Raw genomic sequence first — 26,855 nt, 5'->3', positions numbered from 1 at the left:
TAGTTCGTTAACAAAGACTGTCTTAATAATAGACATATTAGTATACAGAATTTCATCAAACATCATACATCTGACACAGGCTTTATTAAGATGTTTTGACTTTTTTCGAATTGCTGGCACGCTTTTGTTTTTATAGAAACTATATATTTCTTTACTGATTGCATTCATATACCGGCATTTATCAAGCAAGCTATTCAGTGTATTCAGCTGCAGACGTCATTGGTGTTGTAGTGTCCCTCTTTTCACTTCTATTGCTGGTTATCTCTGGTTATTTAAACGTTAAAATACAATATATACCGTACTTTTTAACAGGACGTTGTTTCATAATATAGTTTTGTGGTTTTCACACATACCGCATTATGATTCTTTGACAAGTTGATTATCATAACTAACTTTAGTGGTCGATAGAATTGGTCGGTAGCTTGATTGATCGCTAGCTTGAGTCTGGTGCGCAAACGTAATGATTTTTACGCGCAAATGTCATGCAAGGCTCTTCATATGGGATAACCTTTTTCTATCATAACCATAGTTATCAAAACAGTGTGAAAAGTCAATCCCTATCGTACACCTTCTAAGGCATGCATTTTCTTTGTGTATTTCTTTATAACTTCGTCTTTAAAATAACATTTTAAGCTCAAATTGTAATTTCCCATTTAAGGTTTCTATGAAAAATGTGACTCGTTTTTTGCCGCTTTGACATCTTTCCATATTCCTGGAAAGTTTCCAAACACGGCATTGTTCATTGTAATTCCGATGATATATTTTCGAAAAATATGCCAATTAGAATAAAAGAATGCCTAACGGCTAAACAACGAACAGAAATAAGAAATAAATACCGATTATAAAGCCTATGAAGACATCCAAGAGAAAAAGCAACCACCCAGTAGAGCTTTGATCGGGTTTAGTGGAGCGACAGATTGAACTTTCGAAGAACTGTAATAAAAAAAATTCGAAGGCCGTACGGCGACCTTTAGAACTTTACATCTACGTCATCTGGTCTCTGGTGGATAGTTGTCTCGGGGAAAGGAGAGACAAAAGACACCAAAGGGACATTCAAACTGATTAGTCGAAAAAACTGACAATGCCATAGTAAAACGATCGAAATACGAAGAACAGTAAACAAAACACAGGAAATCTCAGGGGCTCGTGAAGGGTAAGTATATCCTGCTCCACAAGTGTCCCCCGTAGTGTTACTAATGTAAGTACAAACCCGATGTACCAAAAGTTTCATTCGGTAGGTCATATTCGAGGAAAAGAAGAAGTGATTGTGGTTACCAGAATTGGAACATATCCGTCGTCAGGTGAATCCGATATACCATAACGGTCAAACCAACTCGTGATGGAGTCCGTAAAATTTTCGAAAGGATGATTTCAACTTCACCACTTGGAACTCTTGGATTAATAGCTTCATAGAAATTATACTACATCGTCTAATGTTTACATTACTATGTCAATTTTATTAATCCAGATGTGCATACTTGCATTATTACTATTATTCCTCGGACACACGTGCACAATCCCCGTCCTGTAACCACAAACAATGGTATTAGAAAATGATTAACATGCTCAATTTAACATTAAGACATTTTTAATAAAAAATACTCCAATTGAACCGAGACGTGTGTAGGATCACCACGCATTAAAGATTTAAACTTTACTGATCGAAATCGATAATCATAGATTATCGTTGATCATCTCAACGAGATGACCAATGATAATCTGTTTATCGCTATTTTACCTATGACGACGTTGTTAATTTCATTGTAAATTTAATTGACAATGCCACGTGCCCCCTTAGTTTCTAGCGATAATTTTTCATATCACTCTACTGTGCTGAGAAAGAAAATTATCAGTCATTAAGATCAAAGGAAAATGTCGTAAAATAGAGATAATGCATAATAATAACACATTTCCTACAATAAAAGTCTAGTTTGTCAACCCCTCAACGTCGAGTATATACCTTTTCCAAAAAACATCTAATTAATATAGATTTTTATTATCACCGCATACATTGCTTTAACCGCCTGGTCATGTAGATATTTTCGGATCGAAAGAAATTAGCCGATTTTAGAACACCAAGATATTTATAGCTACGATAGATAAAGCCGAGAAGAATAATTCATATTTCAGTATTCATGATTCAAAATTCAGAACTTCCACACCAAGAGAGATAATCCATGTCTCCTGCGCAATAGCTGTTCGAATCTAAATTCTTGGATAATCATGAATACACAAGGAATGATTTCACATGTTATATGTATGATACAAAACCTGATTTTCACCAAGGGCTTTGCAGTTGTTAAAATTGTCAGTGTAATCTTAATTTCATCACTTGATCTTATAATAATAAGGTAAAAGTGTATAGAACCTTCTTGATCCAAATAGATATTTTCAATAAATGTCTATAACATCACTAGTGCCGTTCTCACAGTCATTTATTTCATATCCCCAAAAAAATTCAGCAGCAATGTTTTTTGGACCTGTCAGCGATTTCGAGTTCACGAGATTGCTAGACGGATGGGGTTTGGTCATTGTTGAAGGCCATAAGATGAACTTTATAGTTGTTTTCCTCGACGTCATCTGTTCTCTGGTGGTAAGTTGTCACATTGGCAATCATACCACATTTTCTATTTCTATATGGACAAAAGATGCCATTCATAACTTAATAATATATGTATAAACTTGAGAAAAAACAGATTGAAGTTATTATTAAACTATTGTAAAGTCAGCAATATCTTCCAATTAGGTAGTAAGAAAAGCATTCGGCCCGAAGAATGTACATCGTTCAACTTCTAATACCGTCTCCCCGGAAACTGTCATAAAGAATCAATGAATCAGAAAAGGGTTATTCAAGCAATCAAGTCTCCACATAAAGACCGAAGAGAAGTACTTGTTATTTGTGAATTTGAAATCTCATTATATAAACTTTATTTTGATATTGCTGCAAAAATAAATCTTTTTATGGACAAATTTTCTTAATACTCCGTTACTAATATAAAAATAAGGAGATGTGGAATGCATCCAGGCATTAAGTTTAATATCATTTTCAACCGTGAGATGTATAAGTTTGATACATGGTTTGTACTTGACATGTAAAGCTGGTACCTTATATTGATCTTGATATTTCTTCTTTTTTGATGACTGTTACAGTACAGGAATGACTCATTTTATCTCTGATCGTGAAGATGATTAGTGTACTCAATGGCTACATGTCTTGCCGCAAGAAAAAGTATGTCATTGTTCAATCAGTTTTCATTAAAAGCCAGAATATTCTTCGTGAAAAGCAAAAATCATATGGATTGTTTAAAGGAAGCAAACATTTCTTGACAAAAAACTGCAATACATCTTTTGGACAAATCTCGTATTCATCACGAGAAAAAGGTAAATAGGCTATTCAAGATATGATACATATATACCATATATATATACAAGTCTAAAGTGAAAACAACGTTCAAACCTATGATTGCGTTGGATAAAAACCTCAATTTTTATACGTGTGCATGTAAAACAAATTTCTTGGTAGAGGGGTCTAAATATAGCACAAACAACATTTTCCAAAAGACCAAAAAAGTGAAAAAGTATATTTTAACAAAACGCATTTGACTAACAGGTCGAACAACGGATGTTCTAAAACCCTGCTGACTGCCATATATATATATATCGCCAATGGCAGTCAGCAGGGTTTAAGAACATCAGTTGTTCGACCTGCTAGTCAAATGCGTTTTGTTAAAATATACTTTTTCACTCATTGGGTCTTTTGGAAAATGTTGTTTGTGCTGTATTTAGACCCCTCTACCAAGAAATTTGTTTTGCATGCACACGTATAAAAATTGCGGTTTTTATCCAACGCAATCATAGGTTTGAACGTTGTTTTCAATTTAGACTTGTATATATATATTTATATATAAACTAATTAATATTAAGTACATGTACCATGAAAATTTAGCATTATCCCAGCAACTAATATTAAAAAGGGAATACTATTGATAGTGATAATACTTCCTATGGGTGTCTTCTTGCAACTCTACATGACAAGATTGATATTTAGCTAATGGTACTTCTTTACTTTTACCATGGAAGTACTATATTGACTATAGAGTACTTCATTGCTTTTACATAAAAAAGAGAAACTCCCTACAGAGCGTGTAAGTTTCTCCTTGAAATGAATTTCTGGTTATACCTCTTGTAGTTTGAAAACTCACATTAACAAAGACCGACAAATTGTTTCCATTCACAAAAATAAATCAAAATGCTTTTACTTTGCTTCTAATGGAATAGGGTCAAAAATGCCCATCTCCCTTTTTATGTTCTACCTATAAATTTCCTGCAAGGTTAGGAGGCGGGGCAGTGATTTTTGGCTTTCATGAACATTTATGAGTCCTGATTAGATCCTTAGTGAATTTATCATTTCCTAGAAGTCAAATAAGAATTTTTATTTAGATTTTCGATGATCTTTAATACATAGAAAATAGGAGAAAAGAGTAGGCACGTGTTAACTGCCCCCAAAGTAATATTGTGTTTTTAATCGCAAAAACATAGTATTTTTTTTTAATTGAGAAAATAAAATAAAACAGAATAGTATTAAAAAAAACCGTGGGGTTATGATCCTTGATGTAATGGTTTAAATCAGCAATTTCAGTTTGATTCCGCGCTTTATTCCTCTTTTGTGTGCACTCTCTCTTGTTCTGGAGTCTATCCTACAGAAATTTGTTTTAAAGCAATCTCGTTCTCTGTAATTTTCTTCAGGACATCTATATTAAACACGATTTCCAGTTCTCAAAACGTCCATAACATACGCGCGTTTGAAATCCGACACCTTATCCGGGACACATTTCGCCACATGAAACTGCTGCTGATATTGAACATTTTCGCATGCGTAAAAGGACGACCGGAATAATAGAGATGTTTATGGTTAACTTTTCTTCCGGCTAGCCAGAAAAATTAGACACCCAGTATAAATAAATGTATATGTATACAAGCATAAAGATATATACTCTGTCAGATCTAATTTCCCTCTTTGGTCTACTTAAACTCAATTCTTTGTTCATTGATATAACTAGTTGCGAAGAAAAAAGTTAAGTATAAAAATAAAGAGATGTGGTATGATTGCTAATGAGACAACTATCCACCAAAATTCGTACGTCCTGCAACAATGAAAAAAACCCATACCGTAAAGTCGGCTATTAAAGGCCCCGACATGAAAAATATTCAACAATTCAATTGAGAAAACTAACTGCCTAATTTATAACAAAAATAATTTACGAAAACAAATATGACAGACATGAAATCAACGACAACCACTGAACTACAGGCTCCTGACTTGGGACAGGCACATAAATATATGGCGGGGGTTAAACTAGTTTGCTGGCGCCAAACCCTCCCCACCCCTTACCTGGGACAGTTGTGTAACAGTACACGCATAAGAACAAACTACAAAAATCAGTTGAGAAGGGCTTAACTCATCAGATCGATACGAAACATAAAACATCTAACGAAAACACAGACCGGACGTGGCAGGGTATTTATACATCACCGCAACATTAAAAAACACTATAAAAAAAAATAAGTACATGTCTGAGAGTGCTCGCAGTTACTGACAGCTACAGTAGTTCAAAACCAATAACAACTAATAAAAAAAGACTAAAATATCAATCAGTACACATCCAACATCCAATGGATTTAGTGTAAAGACGTCATTAACATTCAGAAAAAAAACCACCAAAAGTAAGCTATTTTTAATTATGATTTACATTTGAAATTACTTACATTTTTTTTTATGCAAAACAAATGCTGTACATTTTGCACAAATGACCATTAATTTGCAGATCACGAAGATCGGAAGCATTTGAAAATCCTTAACTTGGAAATATGGTCTTAGTTATATTTAAAAACTGTAATTGTGAAATTTCGTTTCTGAAACCTCTGAAAGGTTGATATAATTCTCTGTATTTTATAATATAATATATTCATGACAAAGAATAAAACATCTTTTGAAATGTTTTTGATGTGTAAATTTCACTAAGACATGCACAAAAGAAGAGAACATGAACAGTATCTATCATAATCTAATTATTCCGAAACAAAAAACACTTATAACTTGAGAGCGCTCAACCAACCCACTAACCTGGGGCAGTGGTATAACAGCACAACATAAGAACAAACTGTTAAATCAATTGCAATTGGCTTAACTCAAAAGATCGATACGAGAAAAAAAGTATAACGAAAATACCGAACTCCAATGTGAATTCAAAAAAAGGGGGAAAGTCCATAAAAACTGACAAAATCAAACGTCAAAAACCAACGGAACGAGTGAAAGACATTTTTCATATTCCTGACTTGATACAGGCATTATTCCACAGGTATTGGTGGGTTAAACCTGGGTTTTAAAGCTAGCGAAACCTCCCACTTGACATTTGTTTATAGTTCCGTTTCATTAACAAAATTAGCAACCCAAACAGACGGCATAGGTTAATGTGACAATAATTGGGATCCAGCAGCCAAAACTTTGTAAACATACATCACAGACACGAACACAACTTACTTAAAAAATAAAACAAAATTTAAATATATATCTAACAGTTGACAGAGACGCCGATAAAAAAGTTTTTGTAGTTGATAGTACCTACCGTATACATGTAGTATATACTTTCTCGATAAAGTTCAAATTAAGTAAAATATAAATACAATGTAAACAAAATGGGAACTACAGTAAAAACCTCCTGTGTCCGAATCGCACCTCAGGACCAACCGGCACCAGGAATGCCTTGATTCATAAATACCGAGTCACGCCAAAAGTAATACGACTAAAAGAAACATAATAGCACGAAGAAAAATAAAGGGAAAACTGTAATAGCACAGAGACAAAGAAAGGGAAAATTGTAATGTGACGAAGAAAAATAAAGGGAAAACTGTAATAGCACAGAGACAAAGAAAGGGAAAATTGTAATGTGACGAAGAAAAATAAAGGGAAAACTGTAATAGCACAGAGACAAAGAAAGGGAAAATTGTAATGTGACGAAGAAAAATAAAGGGAAAACTGTAATAGCACAGAGACAAAGAAAGGGAAAATTGTAATGTGACGAAGAAAAATCAAGGGAAAACTGTAATAGCACAGAGACAAAGAAAGGGAAAATTGTAATGTGACGAAGAAAAATCAAGGGAAAACTGTAATAGCACGAAGACAAATAAAAGGAAAACTGTAAAGTAAATAAAAAGATTAAAGAAGTCTTTCTGTCAATTAGAGAATAGAAGAAGGTTTGGGAAGACTGGAGTAATGTAATAAAGACCTCCATAGGACAAAAAAGACATGGACAAAAAAAAATCACAATGAGATAACTTTTGTCTTTGTTTAACAAAAGAATTATTTTTACAAATCTTTTAGAAATTTTTCTTGAACTAACATAGTGAACAATTTTGTAAATAAAATCGATTGTCAAAAATTAAATAATAATAAATGATCAAATTGCTGTTGAGAAATCAAGCTGTCAAAGTCGCATGTTACTTGACGGGCTTTTGTGGTGCCAAGACATATATCCTTTGTAGACTAAAACACATGAAGGATCTCTAAATAACAACTGCATAATTTAATAAAATGGTTCTTATAAAAGAAATTGTTTCAAAAATTCGAATAATTTAATAAAATGGTTTACAAATTTATCTTATAAATAGAAATTATTTCAAGAATTCGTTCTTCTACATGATCTATATTCGTAACAATTGTAAACTAATCAGCTGCTTATTAATTGTGACTTTCTGTCTTGTGACTTTTTGTCTGATTAAGACTGGTTACTGGAGTGCATCTTCAATTTTGATTTTGTAACTGAACTTGATTGTGGACCTATTTGTTCATTTCATTTTTGTTTTAATTTATAATATTATTAAGGAGTCCTCAACTAATCGTGCTAAAGGGTTTATGGTAAACTATCTATCTATACTATTAAATGAGAAGAGTCGCTTCTTTTCCTTCCACATAATATCAATCATCATGCTTTTATGTCCTATAGGTACCATGCATAGTCGCATTTGTCATCCTCGCTTGCAAATATTTTGTTTGGGTTTTTTTGGGAGAAAAACGAAAATAAAGACGTCCGGATATTGTTTCCGTCCTCGGACTGACTTTTAAGTCATAGATAAGTACAAGGGGACAGGACAATTATTTTCGCGTTTTTTCTGTATACTATATAATTTGCTATTTGCTATCAATTCCAAGTTTATTTCCATGGATTGATAATAAATACCAAATAAACTATATTTATATAGTAAATGTTATTATGTATGTTCATAGTGTACAGAAAAAAACGCTAATGTAATTGAAATTAACAGAAAACAACAACAAAAAAACGGACTTTGGAAAAAGGGGGAGGGCTAAAAAAATTGTACTGTCCCCAAGTACCTTAGACTTTTGATAGCTTTCCTGGAATACTCCAGTCATAAAATCTTTTATTAAAATTCATCCTACAACAGTTTACCGTCATACAATCAACAACGCTCTAAATGCCCGCGATTTCGCGGGAGTGTTCTAGTACTTTTGAAATGAAACGTAAAAAGTAACGACACAGTAAATATACCGATATTGATTTTGAAAACTATTTGTGTATCTATTTGAAAAATAATATAATAATAACAAAACCATGGTTCGCTATCTGGATTTTCAGTCCTCTATGTTTGTATTGAAATGTGTGTGTCCCTAAAATATGGGAAACCACACACCAGGACTTACTGCTTTAATTAAATGTTAAGGCAGATGATTAATTTTGATTATGGAAGTATTATATTGATTACTTCCATGATCTGACCATCAAGTTGACAAACAATTAACGCTTTAAGAAAAGTCCCACTGTGAACACATGTCCATTTCTGTCATATTAATTACATGCTTATTACAACATTAAAGACTTGGGAGATAAAAACCAGTCCACCACTCATGCTCTATTACAACATTAAAGACTTGGGAGATAAAAACCAGTCCACCACTCATGCTCTATTACAACATTAAAGACACAGGAGATAAAAACCAGTCCACCACTCATGCTCTATTACAACATTAAAGACACAGGAGATAAAAACCAGTCCGCAACTCATGCTTATTACAACATTAAAGACACAGGAGATAATAACAAGTCCACCACTCATGCTCTATTACAACATTAAAGACATAGGAGATAAAAACCAATCCACCACCAATGCTCTATTACAACATTAAAGACACAGGAGATAAAAACCAGTCCACCACCCATGCTCTATTACAACATTAAAGTCACAGGAGATAAAGACCAGTCCATCACACATTCTCTATTACAACATTAAAGACACAGGAGATAAAAACCAGTCCGCCAATCATGCATATTACAACATTAAAGACACAGGAGATAAAAACCAGTCCGCCACTCATGCTCTATTACAACAATACAGACACAGGAGATAAAAACCATTCCACCACTCATGCTCTATTACAACATTAAAGACACAGGAGCTAAAAACCAGTCCACCACCCATATGCTCTATTACAACATTAAAGACACAGGAGATAAAAACCAGTCCACCACTCATGCTCTGTTACAACATTAAAGACACAGGAGATAAAAACCAGTCCACCACTCATGCTCTATTACAACATTAAAGACACAGGAGATAAAAACCAGTCCACCACTCATGCTCTATTACAACATTAAAGACACAGGAGATATAAACCAGTCCGCCACTCATGCATATATCAACATTTAAGACACAGGAGATAAAGACCAGTCCATCACTCTTGCTCTATTACAACATGAAAAACACAGGAGATAAAAACCAGTCCCCCACTCATGCTCTATTATAACATTAAAGACACAGGAGATAAAAACCAGTCAACCACTCATGCTCTATAACAACAATACAGACACAGGAGATAAAAACCAGTCCACCACTCATGCTCTATTACAACATTAAAGACACAGGAGATAAAAACCAGTCCACCACTCATGCTCTATTACAACGTTAAAGACACAGGAGATAAAAACCAGTCCGCCACTCATGCATATTACAACATTTAAGACACAGGAGATAAAGACCAGTCCACCACTCATGCTCTATTACAACATTAAAAACACAGGAGATAAAAACCAGTCCACCACTCATGCTCTATTACAACAATACAGACACAGGAGATAAAAACCAGCCCACCAATCATGCTCTATTACAACATTAAAGACACAGGAGATAAAAACCAGTCCACCACTCATGCTCTATTACAACATTAAAGACACAGGAGATAAAAACCAGTCCACCACCCATGCTCTATTACAACATTAAAGACACAGGAGATATAAACTAGTCCACCACTCATGCTCTATTACAACATTTAAGACACAGGAGATAAAAACCAGTCCACCACTCATGCTCTATTACAATATTAAAGACACAGGAGATAAAAACCAGTCCACCACTCATGCTCTATTACAACATTAAAGACACAGGAGATAAAAACCAGTCCACCACCCATGCTCTTTTGCAATAAATATTTAGTTTTGGGTTTAAGATGGACAATTTTATTTCATTGAAAAGTAATTCTTTTGAAATAGATTATTTTTTAAATTAATTGACCATATTTATGACCAGTTTAAACTGTACTTTAAGAGGATTAATACAATATGTTTTGAATACATGTATATTCATAATGTGGTCATCTTTGAGTTCCATAACTAACTTTTAACATACCACATGGAAATTGAAAACCCGTCTAAAAGAAATAATCCACATTGCTTTCCTCCATTAAAAAGGTACCATATGATACAAATTTATTGTTTTGGTATATATTTCGGCAAATTTTGTTAATTATGAGCCCGAAAATAAAACATGATTCACCAAAAAACAAGTGAAAAGTATACTGGAGTTTCTCATTGACAACATATTTGTTGAATTTGGAAGTAGAATTTTCCAGCAGGTTGTCGGCATTCCTATGGGAACCAACTGTGCACCTCTCCTGGTCGACCTGTTCTAAATTTCATATGAGTCGGAGTATATTGAGGATGTTCTTAAGATTAACACTCCAAACATTTCTGATTGGATCTCATAAATATATCCTCCTGAACTAGAGATTTAAGAACCACAGACACAGCTTCCTCCACCTCATTTCTAGACATATGGAATAGAATCCCAGTTACAGGATACCAGTCCAGTACCCACGAATTAAGTCTCTTAATGAATCAACCATCATTTAAATTGGATATTGTACCGAGATGAAAATTATGTAAAGATGCTTAAATTTGTAATAAATCTAAAGGATATTCATTAATCTTTCAACTTCTGTTAAATTTTAAGTGATTCTGAAATGTATAGAGGGGACGATTGTCTGAGTAATTTGTCCAAATTTATTTTCGATTATAATCAGGAAGTTAATAAAATAACACTTATTAATACTCAAACCTGTATTGCTCTATTAAATGCCGGTCATGATCCTTCAAGAATTCACCAAGAAACTACGAAGGGGGCTACTGGTATTAAAAAGTAATTGAAATTTTGCAGTCTAATATAGGGAATAAAAAAATGTGCCCCTTAATTTTGATAAAATTGTATTGAAGTAATGGGGGAAATAATCGGGTCCCCGTTCCATATACCTGTAATTTGACTATAGCGGTCATCTCAATAACAGAATCTATGACTAACGAGACGATTTTAGTTTTGTATTATATAAATTTTCTTCACTCTCGTGTGGATTATACAATTCTCAACTCGTACGATATTCAAGAGCTTGCAGTTGCTTTTATTTTGTAATATGTCATCGGTGTCTTTGCAAAAATAGAATGCGTCAGGGTTTTGTCAAAGAACGTCTCGTCCTTTTTCTCCGGAAAAAAGTTCACCAGAAACAACAAAAACCTAAAAGATAAATATTCAGTGTCTACTTCACAAATGATACAAGAGGGTCTTGAGTTATAGATTCGAGGTGCTAAAATTGCTTATCTTATTATTTACTAAACAGTTTTACCTTTATTTGTCTTTGTGCTTTTATGTTCCCTTTAGTCGTATGACTCTTGGCGTGACTCGGTATTTGTGCATCCAGCTATCATGCAGGTTTTTTGCTTTGAGCGTTCTAAACCAATGATTCAAGATTCTTTATTTCTTATAAAATCAAGTTAATTGTACAAAGAAAGATATTTCTATATATGATAACATACATATTTTGCGCATAACAAGTCGAGCATAAAAAGATGCAGGTAGGTCCAGAGGTGCGATTCGCACGAGAGAGGTTTTTACAATATTGTTTTCATTTTGTTTACACTTGTATTTATATTTTACCTATTTGTACTTTATCGGGAAAGTATATTCTATGTAGTACGGCATTATGTTTAATAAACTGTATGTTTTATCAACTATACAAAAAAAACTTTTTTGTTGACGCCTTAGTCAGATTTATTTGTATGTTTGTTTGAATGTTTTAGTTCGTTGTGTAGTAGTCTATGGTGTATGTCTACACAGTGTTGGCTGCTGGATCCTAATTATTGTCTCATTAACCAAGTTATGTCTGTTTGGGTTGCTCACCCTATTTTGTCAATATAACGGAACAATAAACAACTGTCATACAAGTGGTTTAGCAAGCGATAAACCAGGTTTAACCCACCATTTTTTGTTTAGAAAATTACTGTAGCAAGTCAGAAATATGACAATTGTTTTCCATTCCGTTGGTTGATACAGTAGTCTATGTTTGAATTTGTCAGGCTTTATAAACTTCCCCTATTTTGAGTTTACCTGGTAGTTCGGTATATTTGTTAATACTATTTTTAACTATCATACATCGTACATGTCATTCATGTTATGCAAATTTATATTTTACAATATTGTCTAAATTCTGTAAATCTGAAAATGATAAGTTTAATAGGCAATAATTATCATGATTTGAAAGGTCATGAATAAATATGATAGTCACAATACAACTTAAACTTAAATAAAATCCTTATTTTAAGCCACTGTGAAACATTTAATTTTTCTTATAGCATTATATCTATACTACTAAAATAACGAGGTCCAATTTGTTAGCCGGCATGATAGCTTGCTGTTCGGTGTGAGCCAATTCTCCGTGTTGAAGGCCGTACCTTGACCTATAATGGTTTACTTTTATAAATTGTAACTTGGATGGAGAGTTGTCTCATTGGCACTCATACCACATCTTCCTATATCTATGACGTAAAAACGACGAATCAAAGAATTCAACTTGGGTCATAATCATTCCTGAACTTCGTCATTATTCAGGGATTGACACTACTAAATTCAATCATTGACCAAAAAAATATATCTACAAGTAGTTTCCGGTTGTAGTAAGAAAACCAGGACGGATCCAAACAGAAAGATTTTGAAAGCAGAGAAAACTGTGCACCTTATAATCAGCATGACTTTATCAAATGACAATACGAATACTAAAAATCCAGGCTGAAAATAAGGCTTAGGTACTTTAATTCAGTCACGGAACCGCTATGTCGCGGGTGTGTTCTAGTATTATTAAAAAACAAACAAACAAGAAAACAGAAATTAAATATTACACACATCTATAATCTAATAGTCTAGGAGTTAGTCAGTGTCCTCTTTAATTACAATTTAATTTTTTAAAAAAATTGACGTCTTTTAGTTATTTCACTTTGCTTTTAATGATACTTTATTTTTCCCTTTTAAAATGTAAGAATAGTTTGTTAAAATTATAGTTGTGTCACCCACATTCCACTTTTGACAGTGGAGAGCAATTCGCCCTCCCCTTTGCCAAACGGCTTCTACCCCCATTGTTCAGTACATATCATTCCGAAATTACGGGGTGTTCCGGCTCGATGTTTGTTATGTAATATAAATGTACTCTCTATCTCTCTTTCTCTCCCACTACATCTTAAGGTAGACGCACGCATATATAATTAGAGCAGTAAAAAAGGATTTACAAACGAGTTCGTCTTTTTATCCCCAACGATGTAGCATGTTGGTAGAGGACCTCAATTATACCCTTTTATGAACTTTCTTACATATTTGTCTGCATTCTGTTTTTAATAAATGATATTGCAATTATGTAAATCTTGACTAAATCAGCATTCACTGTGTTAATATCGTTTACACGCAATCATCATGCAGATAAGGAATCTATTTTTAAACAAACTGTATTGATGCACTTGCTGCTCATTATCGAACAGTTGAAATATTAAAATTTTTGGAAAGTCCCGTTTATTCTATCGTTTGTTGATACAAATCTGAAGGACACAGAACACTCGGAACTAATTCAGTCAGCTTTATCAATGAGACAAATTTAATTCTGAGAAAAAAATCACCAAAATTAATTTATGCTCTCCAATATTTTCGGAAATGCAGTCATATGCGAATTAGTCGGTTTTCATACACAGTTAAATTCGTTCATTTAGACAAAAATTCATGTGTGTTCATCACTGTCAGAATCATGGCTTTTACGCATAAAGGGTCGGGATTTAGGATCAGAAAACACAGCCCGTGTATATCCATTCATATTGAATTGTTATCGGTTAGCGGTCGTAATTTTCTATCCATCTGGACATTAACTCCTCTCATCAAAATTGTCCTTCTGTCTATAATTGGCTAATTTAAAGAATAAATTTTCAACATTTTCTCTGATAACATCTGTGTTGAATCTTGGACCTGTGAGACTGATAAAAGTGTATCTTTATATTATGCTGTTATTGATCTAATCAAAATATGATTATCATAATGTAAATGTAATGTTTATTATTGTTATCTCTTCTCATATTTATTGTAGACCAGATGTGTGTATCATCGACAATTGAACTACATTACACATAAAAGAGAGGAAGTTGCAAGATTATATTGAGGTAGAGTAACAAATATTGTATCTTAATAACATATACTCCTTTAATGTTGAGGTTAAAAATTACTTCTTAAATTGGCATAAAAAACCAATGCAATTAACTGATTTCGACTGATCAAAAGGGACCGATATACTGTAACTAAAATAGGTAGAGATCTATTATTATATTTGGTCATTTCCCTTATTATTTCACTACACAGGACTAGTATTTGGCTTGTTTCATTTTTATATTCAAGCTCTTTCAACTTTTCATATATTTCCCCACTAATATTTAATAGTTTTGAGTTTTGGACACTTTCTTGAGCGAAAGTTAAGTTGTATATCTTTATTCTCATACATCCAATGCATGACAACGTAACAAGGAAAAACAATTGCATATACAATGAACATAATTTGATTGCGTCATTATGGCTTTCAGTAAAATAGGTTTTGATATGTCTTTCGTTCTTGTGAAAAAACCGTACATTTAAATATGTATTGATACTCTTCACCAACTAGTACATCAGCTATATAAGCGGTTGTCCCTTTCTTTATTTTGTGAAAATACTTATTCCGGATTATCCGGATTATCCAGTTTGCCACTTAGCCATCTTTTTAAGGAGATTGGCCTAACACTATCAAAACAGCATCAACAAAATGTTTTTCTTCACAATTTCTTTTAAAATCTGAGAGAAAGAGAGATATCAAAATAGATGTATAAAGGTAAAAGCCGTAAATAACTGTTAGAATGAAACAATAAACTGTCATATAAAATTTCACAAATCTTAACCCACCTCCTTGTTTTCTGATTGCCTTGAAATCTGCACAATAAACTATTTAAGGAATACCTTAATAATAACTAAAAAAAAAATCACAGTTTCTTTATTATTCTATGTAACATTTTTTTAATAACTTATTTCAATCGGCGTACATGAAATGCATGCTTATACTCTAAAAATTGTACACGGCACGTTTCTCTCATATCAGTGTAGAGAAAGGACTAAATAAAAAAAAAGTGCGTATCCTTCTGTCATTATTATGCCAACAAATCTATATAAATTACAACAATATTAAACTTGAAAAATGTGCAATTACGTGTTGGAAACCAAGACCACAAAAGAAAAACATTATCACTGCAAAAAAGGGAGTAGTTATTTCACAACAGCATTCATAAATAGCCCAGATGTGTGTATCATCGACAATTGAACTACATTACACATAAAAGAGAGGAAGTTGCAAGATTATATTGAGGTAGAGTAACAAATATTGTATCTTAATAACATATACTCCTTTAATGTTGAGGTTAAAAATTACTTCTTAAATTGGCATAAAAAACCAATGCAATTAACTGATTTCGACTGATCAAAAGGGACCGATATACTGTAACTAAAATAGGTAGAGATCTATTATTATATTTGGTCATTTTCCATATTATTTCACTACACAGGACTAGTATTTGGCTTGTTTCATTTTTATATTCAAGCTCTTTCAACTTTTCATATATTTCCCCACTAATATTTAATAGTTTTGAGTTTTGGACACTTTCTTGAACGAAAGTTAAGTTGTTTATCTTTATTCTCATACATCCAATGCATGACAACGTAACAAGGAAAAACAATTGCATATACAATGAACATAATTTGATTGCGTCATTATGGCTTTCAGTAAAATAGGTTTTGATATATCTTTCGTTCTTGTAAAAAAACCGTACAGTTAAATATGTATTGATACTCTTCACCAACTAGTACATCAGCTATATAAGCGGTTGTCCCTTTCTTTATTTTGTGAAAATACTTATTCCGGATTATCCGGATTATCCAGTTTGCCACTTAGCCATCTTTTTAAGGAGATTGGCCTAACACTATCAAAACAGCATCAACAAAATGTGTTTCTTCACAATTTCTTTTAAAATCTGAGAGAAATAGAGATATCAAAGGAGGAGGGATGAGCCCTTAAAATATTTTATTATCCAACGGAATGTCACGGTCTCAAGTAAGGTTAGTGATAGTCGTTTGTTATCAGTATTTTTTTTAAAATCCTAACTGTATAAGAAGATATACAAAACACAGTTGCTGCGGAAGGGGTCTAGTGATAAAGATCTCGAGTACATCTCAAAAAGTGTTAATTAAAGTTTTTTTCTTTGCGTAATGCATGTAGAAATCCATAGAAAATGAACCCACCTTGAGTTGCATCTACCTTCCATCCCCCTTTTTTAAATCTATCATGTCCTTCTCAATATAATAAGCAGAAATACTGAGTATACAAAAGAATTTACAATTCCTGTCTGAGCATGTCAGCTTGCAATCGTCAGTTTGAACATGGAAGTATAATATTTCATTTTACTTCCATGGTTTGAGGAAGAACCTGCCTATCAGACAATACGCCAGCCGGGGAATGGAGAACAAGGGGTATCCACCTGCAAATGAGACCTGGCGTCTCATCTGCAGCCGGGGTGTACAAGGTTCGAATAGGGATAGCGTATGTGCTGGTAGAGTAGTAGGGGTCTATCAAACCGGCTATAGAATATATTTGTTAAAAATAATGAATGAAATTTTAGAAATGACAAGTGATAAAATTCTATCAAGGGGATACATTTATTAAAAAAAACAATAATCACCAGTAAAGCTGAGATGTTTTCCTTGTTATGAAACATTGTTGAAGCCGATAGGAAGGGGTTAGTGGGTGGTAAATTGAATAACAGTTCTGTTAAACTATATCAAGTTGGACAGACTGATATGCATATGCACATGGCTTTACACACAGATTTGATATGTTAATCATTCAATGGGAGAAGACGGACCTCACTCCTTTTGCTATATATTCTAATTGTTGTGTAATAATTTTGATAAGGTCAAATATCAAATTCTGCATTTCCTCGCAAGTATTGTTTGTGTGTTACATTTGTCTTTTTAAAAGTGAAATACCCCCTGTGAAAGCCAAATTGGAACTTCGAAGTGTCAAATGCCAGAAAAATCAATCTTGAGACATAAACCAGTGTTCAGTGTTTCAGTGTTAATTATATGTATCCAAGATGTCAACAATGTTCATTATATGTTAATTATATTCAAGTTAGGAATTGGTCATTAAAAAATTAATTATCTAGTGTAAGCTGGGATGGTTGTTTGTAAAACATAAGTGAACTCCACACATATTTGGTCTGTCAATCCTTTAATCCTTTCTCTGTTCTACTTATAACTGTTCATCAATAAAATTTTCGTATGATGAATCAATTAATCATAAAAGGTGTTATTTAAGCAATCAAGTCTCAACATAAAGATTGAAGCCAAGTACTTGTTATTTGTGAATTTGTGAATTTGATGCTATACACAACATTTTAGTAATCAAACAAAGCCTATCGTAAATTATGCAGCGACAAGCGTAATAAATGAAATTTGCTGCAAGCAAAAATACATCTTTTGATGAACTGATTATATAAGAATACGGAGATGTGGTTTGTATCCAGGCGTTTAGTTTTTACACCATTTTCAACAGATGTAGGAGTTTTATGTATACATGGTTTGTAGTTGACAAGTTAAGCTGCGTTACCATATATTGATCTTGATATTTCATGAATGGTACAGTGAAAGAATGACTCATTTTATCTGTGATCGTGAAGATGATTAGTGTGCTCAATGCCTACTTGTGTGCTGCCTCAGGAATAAGTAAATTCGTAGTTCCATCATTTTTTATTAAAAGCCAGAATATTCTTAGTATTAGCAATACAATATTCCATGTGGATTGTTTAACGAAAGCAACATTTCATGTGGATTGTTTAGAGAAAGCAAACAGTTCTTGACTAAAAACTTTAATACATTTTTTTGGACATATTTCGTATTCATGACGAGAAAAAGGTAAATACAATCAAATGTTTTTAGTTATTTTGATATACAATTATCTTTTTATTTAATCCCTTTGTCACTTTACAACATCTTCTTGTCAACTTTTCCATTTTGATTCTCAATTCAAAGGTCACTTCTCTCATAAATTTAGTTTTCTCTGGTCCCGAGGGTAACCTTTCTATACATGTTTGACTATAGTTTAAGCTTGAGCCTGTAGTTCAATTGTTGACGTTGGTTCATGTCTGTCATATTTGTTTTTCGTAAATTGTTTTGTTATAAATTAGGCCGTTGGTTTTCTCAATTGAATTGTTTCGTATTTTTCATATCGGGGCCTTTTATATCCGACTATATGGTATGGGGGTGTTCTCATAATTGAACACCGTACGGTTGCCTATAATTACTTACATCAATTTCATTGAACTTTGGTGGATAGTTGTCTTATTAGAGATTTATGGAAAGTATCGGTTCCGACTGTTTATACTCTGAAAGGAAAAATGAAGGGGATCGTCTCTAAATCCAAAATAGATGTATAAAGGTAAAAGCCGTAAATAACTGTTAGAATGAAACAATAAACTGTCATATAAAATTTCACAAATCTTAACCCCCCTCCTTGTTTTCTGATTGCCTTGAAATCTGCACAATAAACTATTTAAGGAATACCTTAATAATAACTAACAAAAAATCACAGTTTCTTTATTATTCTATGTAACATTTTTTTAATAACTTATTTCAATCGGCGTACATGAAATGCATGCTTATACTCTAAAAATTGCACACGGCACGTTTCTCGCATATCAGTGTAGAGAAAGGACTAAATAAAAAAAAGTGCGTATCCTTCTGTCATTATTATGCTGTTACCAACAAATCTATATGAATTACAACAATATTAAACTTGAAAAATGTGCAATTACGTGTTGGAAACCAAGACCACAAAAGAAAAACATTATCACTGCAAAAAAGGGAGTAGTTATTTCACAACAGCATTCATAAATATAGAAATTTGTCTCTAGTGATACTGCTCTTTCAAATACTTGAGGCATTTGAAGGCTTTCCCACAATCATCACATTTAACATAGTTATCTTTACTCTTTCCACAAAGTTTGAAGTGAGTGTCTCTACTGTTTTCATATTGAAATGAATTTCTACATTTGGTACAGATGAAATTCTTCTCACCCTCATGGCCCGCTCTATGTCCCTTAAATTGTCTCTTATAATTGAATCCTTTGCCACAATCATGACAATAAGTACATAGAAATCGGTATTGGCTGTCATGTTCTGTTATATGGTATTTCAGTCCTGTTTTTGATCTAAAACTATTGTTGCATGTACTGCATTTAAATACTACATTTTTATGTACGGAGTCTTAAGTGACGCTTTAAATCATACTTGGTGTAAAACACCTTGTTGCATGTCTGAGGGAGTCCAAGTGACGGTTTAAATCATACTTGGTGTAAAACACCTTGTGGCATGTCTCACATTCCACCATCATATCATTGTGCTTTTTCATATGCCGATTTAAATTGCATTTTTCAGTGAACTCTATCAAACACACATCACATTTTTTGGGGGTTTGATTCATTGGTGTTGCTTGGAGCATCCTCTCCCTCCTACAGATCGGGACTTGTAATAAGATCTGATATATCAGAGTCGGATGTGAGGACGTACACCTTGGTAGTGTAACATTGTTTTGTCTTGTTTCAAATTCATCTGAAATACATACACCATGTCATGTTTATCTGAATATTTATTCCCTCATTACACAATTTATTAAGTGTTTATTTCATATGTGGTAAGATTATAGTAATGAGCATGGCCATTCACCGTCCGTTCACGACTTTGAAAAGACAGTTTGATTTTTTAAAGCAATACCAAAATGTTTCTTCTGGATTATTTTTTTTTGGCATAGTTTAGGAGGGTTTCACAAGATGATATTTGCTATACTGCTGTATAAAATGTTAACTAAATGCAGAAAACGATATAAATTGAAGTACGGCGTGATTTCTTATCAGCAGGATACTTAATTTAAGCTTGCTATCTGTAACTACGAGAAACAGCGAGCATATTTAAGTACGGTTCATTGTTTCTGTTCCTCATACCGATATTTTAGTTAAGCCTATTGCAACTGATTGTAGTTCAGTTGTTGTTGTTGTTTGGGTTAAGTTGATTATCTATTTTGTGTTTGAGTTGCCTCTCATATATTAGAGTTGCGTCTATTTAATGTACTAGTGGTATTGTATGATTGGTTGCAAAACAGTAGTGCTAACTCTGATGTACGTTTACTGATCATAATTGAATTTATGTTGAAAGGCCGTATAAACTTATTATATCATAACATTATAAATGATACATGAAAATGAGTATGTACTTTAAAGTCACTACATATCCCAAATATGAATGAACTATTATTTATATTGATACCTGAAGTAGAAACTGACGGTACTTTATTATGGGAGAACATGATTTATTTACTAGTATTAGTTGTATTTTGCTTTGAACTAGCTTTCAGTAACAACGAGTATTCTTATTTCGGTGCTTTTTGTCTATTGGGTTTTTTTTTTAATTGTTTCTGTTCCTCATACCGATATTTTAGTTAAGCCTATTGCAACTGATTGTAGTTCAGTTGTTGTCGTTGTTTCATAACTGCCATATTGTTTTTCTTAAATGTTTTTATTATTGACTCCATTTTTATCATATTTTTCATAGGCTGTTAATTGATTGGAAATTTTTCACATTTTTCATGTCGGAGCCTGTTATAGCCGATTATACTTTATGGGGTTTTCTCAATGTCGAAGGCTATATCCACTTTGTTCGAATTTTGTCGGATTATTGTCTCATTGGCCATCATACCACATCTATTTATTGCGTGAACCCCTCAGGGTTATATATTGGTGAGTTTTGGAAGTGTCTATGGGCCATTCGATATCATCGGAATCAAGATTCTCGGAACGTCTCGAAAATTTTCGATCATTTATACAGGTAGTTATCTATGTCTTTGATACGGTCCCTCTATGGATAGGCTACCACTTGTTATTGTATATTTCAACAATCAAAGTTCATTTGTAGATTGGAAAGTAAAACAATAAAGACTAGGTTGCAGTCCAAAAATCATTTATATGTTAGAACCTATATATTTGCCTTTTGACAAAACATATATGTTTTTGATAATAAGAATGTTTATTAAATATCAAGAATGATAACGCAATTATATAATTCATGCTTTTATACGGTCCCTGTACGCGTTGTGTATGTAGTATTTAATACAGCGTGCTGTTGTGAATTGTGACAATAAACCTGGGAATAGTTTATTGATATATAATGTCCCAGAATAAACTGATTATTTCTGAACGTTTATCATTTGATATTTTGTATTTCAATCATAGCATGGAAAAATGTCGGAAAGCATGAAGAAAATTAAGAAAACGATATTTCTGTTAAAAATATTTATCTTAAATTTGGTCGGAAACACAGTGATCGGAAAGCAGAAAGATAATCAAACAAAAGGATTTTCTGTCAAAAATATCTAATTTCATTAATAGATACTACCAGACCAAGAGAATATTCATTATTAAGTTTAAACTGAGACTGAATTTATTCTTAATAGAATATAATTATAATTGTCATAAAATTATATACGTGCATTATGTCTCACAGGTTTGAACAGTCATTACATGTATGAAAATTATATGCAACGTATGAGCACCAATGAGCAGGGATGCGTACCCAAAGTTAGCTAAATATCTAAATTTTAAACGGTCGTGAATGAAAAAATACTTGCATGGTTTCAATTCACAGAGATTTTAAATCCTTGCATCTCACAAAAAACGTAATTAATATTTTACAATGATCATAAAAAAATTTAATTACTATCATAATGTTAATTATTTTATACTGTTTTAGTATGGATTTATAAGTCTCTGCTAAAATTTTGTATAGCAATATATTCATATAGTGGAATGTTAGACTTTAAAAGAGATTGATTTGATTTGATAAATAAAATGTCCATCCGTAAATACTTGACGTTTGTGTTTATTGATATTAAATTCTAAATTTTCGAAAAAAAAATCACTAACAGGAATGTATGTTAATTATAAGATTTCAAATTTTTGTCTGTTTGTTTGTTTTAATAGTTCAACCTTATAGCATCTAAATATGTGTACTATGGTAAGATTTTGAAAATTGTATTAATTGTGTTGACCAGCTATCCTACACGTCTTGATTCATTCACATTATACATCACCCTGTTCACACGCACACTATCGGTTTGCGTTCTCAAAGATTCCGGATAAAATGTCAATGAACCAGAGTCAAAACACTTGAAGTAGGTAGTTCAACTATTAGATTAATATATGTGATGATGCAAATGCGTATTCTTATCCAGAGTATCAGTGTGTATGCTTTCTATTTACTATTTCTTGGGCAAAAATACCATGTGCATGCATAAATATTAATTTCGCTCGTGAATGCGAATTTTCGCTTTTTTCATCTAAATTCAGCATACGGCAGTAAGAGCTTGGCATGTGACTTTCAAGCACAGTCATCACTACTTACGGTATTCTGACCTCTAGCTGTTTCTCTTTTGTTTTCTTTTTTGAGTCACTGTCCTATTATAAACTTTGACATTTTCGAAATGCTAAGGATTTTCTACCCAAGGAATAGATTAATTGACTTCGTACTTTATTTGGCCTTTTTAACTTTTTTATTCGAGCGTCACTGATGATTCTTTGTAGACTTAACTCGCGTCTGGCGTACAACATTTTAATCCTGGTATCTTTTTATATCTACATATCTTTTTATATAAATTGGTTATTTGAGAGTATGTTCAGGTATTCATAAAACTTCTGAAAATAAGATATATTCCTCAAAACCAAGTTTTCCTGTAGAATATTTGGATTGATTTAAGTAAAATCAGAAAATCCTTAAAATTTGAGGTGTTTTATGAGACCAAAATAAGTCTCTAAATAAGAGATCCCAATGAAGCTAGTGTGTTACTAAAAAAAAATATATACGCAACCTTCTTATAAGTTGCATGCCACAGGGTTTCACTTCACATGAAAATATCTATACAATATCTACCATGAGCACAGACAGCTTCAATAACGAGTTGAGAATAATTGAAAGCATCCAGGAAACAAAATATGAAGATATGATAGATAAAATAAATGCATCCGAATTATAAAGCAAACTCAGAGTGCTTAAATTTATATTGCGATTGGTTTGTGCAATTTGCATTAGACATCCGGTTTGTAGAAACTGGGATTTGCAAAAAGGTTATGAAAAAATGATGTACACTCCCAAGTAATAAATAAAGAAGTCGAGCCTTAAAATGTATATTCAAATAGTAGCTGTATATATACACTTTTCTATTCACAACTATCCAACATTGCTTTCAATTGACTTGTGCAAGAATCTACACAAAATTACACATTTTTAATAAAGGTGTTTAAACATCATCATTGTCTTTTTCTATTCACAGTCAATTATTTCAATTCAAAAGCAAACAAAAATTCAGCAACATTTTTTTGGTGACCAGTCAGCGGTCTTGGGTTCACGTATTGCTTTTCTTTTTTTAAAGAAAGCAACTTGCTTTTATAACATTGACCAATAAAGCATGAAATTGAGGTCAAGGTCTGATGAACCCTTCCAGACAAACATGATTACCTCACTAACATTTTACACACCAAACAAATTTTTTCGTATTGCAAATATTATATTACAAAAGGACCTAACCGCGAAATTTTACCAATGAACCTGAAAATTTGGTTTATTCAAGATGATGCCTACCAGACGGACCTATATGTGTTGAGTGACTTAAGTCTTTCTTCCAACGACAAAGACATATCTGCATGATACATCAGTCTCAAATTACTCAAGTAGGTACACGGGTATACATACATATAATGACCTAATTCAAAGAGGTAGGGTCAATTTCTTTCGAATTTATTACACACAATGATCATTTTCAAACTGTCTTTCAATCTTGAATTAAATTCCCACTAACTCAAGTGGGGGGTTGGTTGATATACCTTTAGCAGCAGCATATAGTACCGAATATAATTTTTATTTTATTTTTATTCAATATACTGTATTAGACGTTCTGAGTTTGCTGCTCCCATTTTATTTAAAATAGCTCGTGAAAACCGATGAAAATTGGACTTTAGCCCCTTTTCTACAAATAAACACATCTTTCATACTTTTTGGATCCTCCAAACATTTGATTGAAAACCGAATTATGACATAAAACAGAAAAGAATTAAAATAGCCTTTCAAGACGCCATAATTATTTGGACTAGGTAGTCCCTGATATTATTTTTATTTTTTATTTTAAGTTAAAAGTGGTGATCAGTGGTTGACAGGGGGTGACTGATTCTCTCTTCCCTACCGCCAACTCCTACGTCTCCCGCCCCCAATCCTCACTTCCCTACCCCCTTGGTGCGAGACAAAAATCGGTCAAAAAATATAGAGGATGTTGTGTGTGGTGATTGCAAACAAATAATGCACGGTGATTCACTGAAGACCTTTTATAATGTGTAAAATAAAAACTTGAAAAATATTTTGTATTCTAAATGGTCGTTATGAATAAAAGAATCCTGGTCTTGTGTCCCTTGTAACATTATGGAAGGGAAAGATTCATATTTGAGCATGCTTCGTCAAACTACATTTGAATGATATATTTACCATTTTTTTCAAAATACTATGTTGAGAAAGTTTGGTAAATGCTGATGAAATATTTTTTGTTTTGACATGTTTGACTGTAAATTCTGTCTAACAAGACAATACAGTTCTGTTGTAAACGAAATCACTTTTATTTATAAGTTAAAAGTGATCATAGTAAATAAATCATGATTCTCGATACCTGGTTATTTGTTTTGTTCCGTCAACTACAATTTCATTCAAGAAAAACGGTATTGCATTAATTTATTTATTTTAAGATTGAGGCAACCTACCTTTCAACTGTCTTTGGAATTTCTTTTGTTCTATCGAAAAGTACGCGTTTCCGGAATCGGAAAGCAAGCGTTACCGGCGATTAAATCGGAAAGCAAGCGTTCTGAATATAATAATTGCTACTGATTTTTATAGTTTGTTCTTTTATTGTACTGTTACACCACAGTCCCAGAGTAGGGGAGTGTTGAGCGCTCACAAACATGTTTTACCCTGCCACATTCTTCATGTGCCTGTAGTTCAGTGGTTGTCGTTGGTTCTGTTATATTTGTTTTTCGTAAATTGTTTTGTTATAAATTAGGCCTTTTGTTTTCTCGATTGAATTGTTTCACATTTTTCTTGTCGACTTTTATAGCCGACTATACGGCATGGTATTTTTCTCATTGTTGAAGGCTGCACGGTTGCCTATAATTGCTTACATCCACTTTTATCTCAACTCTGGTGGATAGTTGTCTCATTGGCATTCATACCACATCTCCTTATTTTTATATTTTAAATCAATTCCAAATAAATACTGAATAGGTTATTCGTAAATTTGTTTTTATATTGAAACATATTAGGTGATATAAGTTCTAATTAAGAATAATCAAATAGGCTTGAAGTACTTCCCCTTATGATCTATATACACCTTATCGCTATTTAGTTAACTCCGGAAGAAACAGTCACTAAAATAACATCCTGTTTGTGTCAAGTGTGTCAAATGAGGAAGAAGTTTTGAAAGTGAACATTTTGAAATTTTGATAGATTATGAACACATTTTTTTCAAACACAAAGGAAAGTCATAAAAAGGTTTAGTTTGAAGTATTTTTGATGGTTTGAATATGTCTCTTTTGAAGGTTTTCTGCACAATACATTGTTTAGAGGTTACACGATACCGAATGACGTTACGCCACGAGTTATCGTTCCTGCTGTTGTCGACATCCATGAATTTGACGACAAACGTAAAACCTGATGTTTTATAATAACTTAGTACGAATTAAACAAACAATTTGCCTCAGTCTGGTATAAAATAGTTGAAAGATTAATGTTTCTTTATTTAAAATTTGCAAATATATATGATCATATATTAAAAACAAGAACGGTGACCCCCATTTTTTATTTCATATACCGATGTAACTCGATTCAAAGTACCAGTGTGCCAAAAAATTTAGAAATCGGGAGATATGCCATTCGGTATCGTGTTGCCTTAAACAAGATCCCAGATAGCTTCAACTTGCTTGTGACGTATTGAAAAAGTTGCGTAATTTCAGAACTCATCCGGATTGGAATAAATAGCGATAAGGTGTATTGTA

General features: G+C 32.8%; 1 protein-coding gene across 3 annotated transcripts in view; it reads left to right on the top strand.

The window, feature by feature from the left end:
* The first annotated feature begins 3,270 nt into the window (after positions 1-3,270).
* LOC127728720 (uncharacterized) overlaps positions 3,271-26,855 on the top strand; it is a 48,174-nt gene continuing 24,589 nt past the window's right edge. Inside the window, exons 1-2 of one of the 3 annotated variants that reach the window (XM_052236369.1) lie at positions 3,271-3,381; positions 14,738-14,810. The gene's annotated coding sequence lies outside the window, so the exon portion shown is untranslated. Of the gene's footprint in view, positions 3,382-13,838; positions 13,855-14,737; positions 14,811-15,957; positions 16,037-26,855 lie in introns of those variants that run through there. The other 2 variants (XM_052236368.1, XM_052236370.1) reach the window with 2 other exon arrangements.

The sequence above is a fragment of the Mytilus californianus genome, unplaced genomic scaffold (assembly GCF_021869535.1).
Source record: "Mytilus californianus isolate M0D057914Y unplaced genomic scaffold, xbMytCali1.0.p SCAF_2, whole genome shotgun sequence".
NCBI classification, from domain to species: Eukaryota; Metazoa; Mollusca; class Bivalvia; order Mytilida; family Mytilidae; genus Mytilus; species Mytilus californianus.
This window is presented reverse-complemented; position numbering and strand designations above follow the sequence as displayed.